Source organism: Morone saxatilis, unplaced genomic scaffold, assembly GCF_004916995.1.
Source record: "Morone saxatilis isolate NCDOM2014 unplaced genomic scaffold, NCSU_SB_2.0 Contig17, whole genome shotgun sequence".
In the NCBI taxonomy this organism is placed as follows: domain Eukaryota; kingdom Metazoa; phylum Chordata; class Actinopteri; family Moronidae; genus Morone; species Morone saxatilis.
The window spans coordinates 7,711,999-7,712,764 of record NW_023339729.1 but is presented as its reverse complement, the minus strand read 5'-3'; positions in this window follow the sequence as shown (position 1 = coordinate 7,712,764).

Genomic DNA, 766 nt, shown 5'->3' with positions numbered 1-766 from the left:
CACACACACACACACAAATGCAACTCCCTCACCCGTGCATCTTTCAGGGAGGCTCAGTCGACTGTTGATTCCATCAGCGAAGACTCAAACCCAAACAAGCAGAGAGCAACGGTTGGTCAAAGACTGCCCCAAAAACCGCTTTGAAAGAAACAGTTCAACCACGAACCAAGAATGTTTTCCTGTATTTATTTATTTTATAATATTGTATGTATATATGTATGCGTGGAGACATGATATGACATAAACTGGCATACGAGCATGCATGAGCATGTACACAAAGGTGTGCGTGGGGCACACGTGTCATATCAAAAAGGACATGCTACATATAGAGACGAACATCCATTCATGTATATGAGGAGGTGAGGGTCTTTTACAGATACAGTATGTATATTACAGATCTTGTTATTTTTACTATTATCCTAAATCAGGCTTATGGTACACTATCTTTTTCACCTTTAAAAAAATCACACTATTGCCTTTAAGAGAAATCATATAATTAATTATTTTAACAAAGTGCAATGAACCACAATTTATTTAAGAGATGATTATGAATTAAAAAAAAATCACTGTATTATAAATTGACAGATATATTTGTATGTATGTACTGTATGTATATGTATATTTGTTTTTGAAAAATGCTACACTGCAGCCATCCACAAGCAAAATTGTCCTAGTCAGTCTCTCTTTCTCCTTGTCTCTTTCATGTTTTTGCATCCTTTGACCTCAAACACGTCTACTATGTGTTCATATGGGAGTCATGATGCCT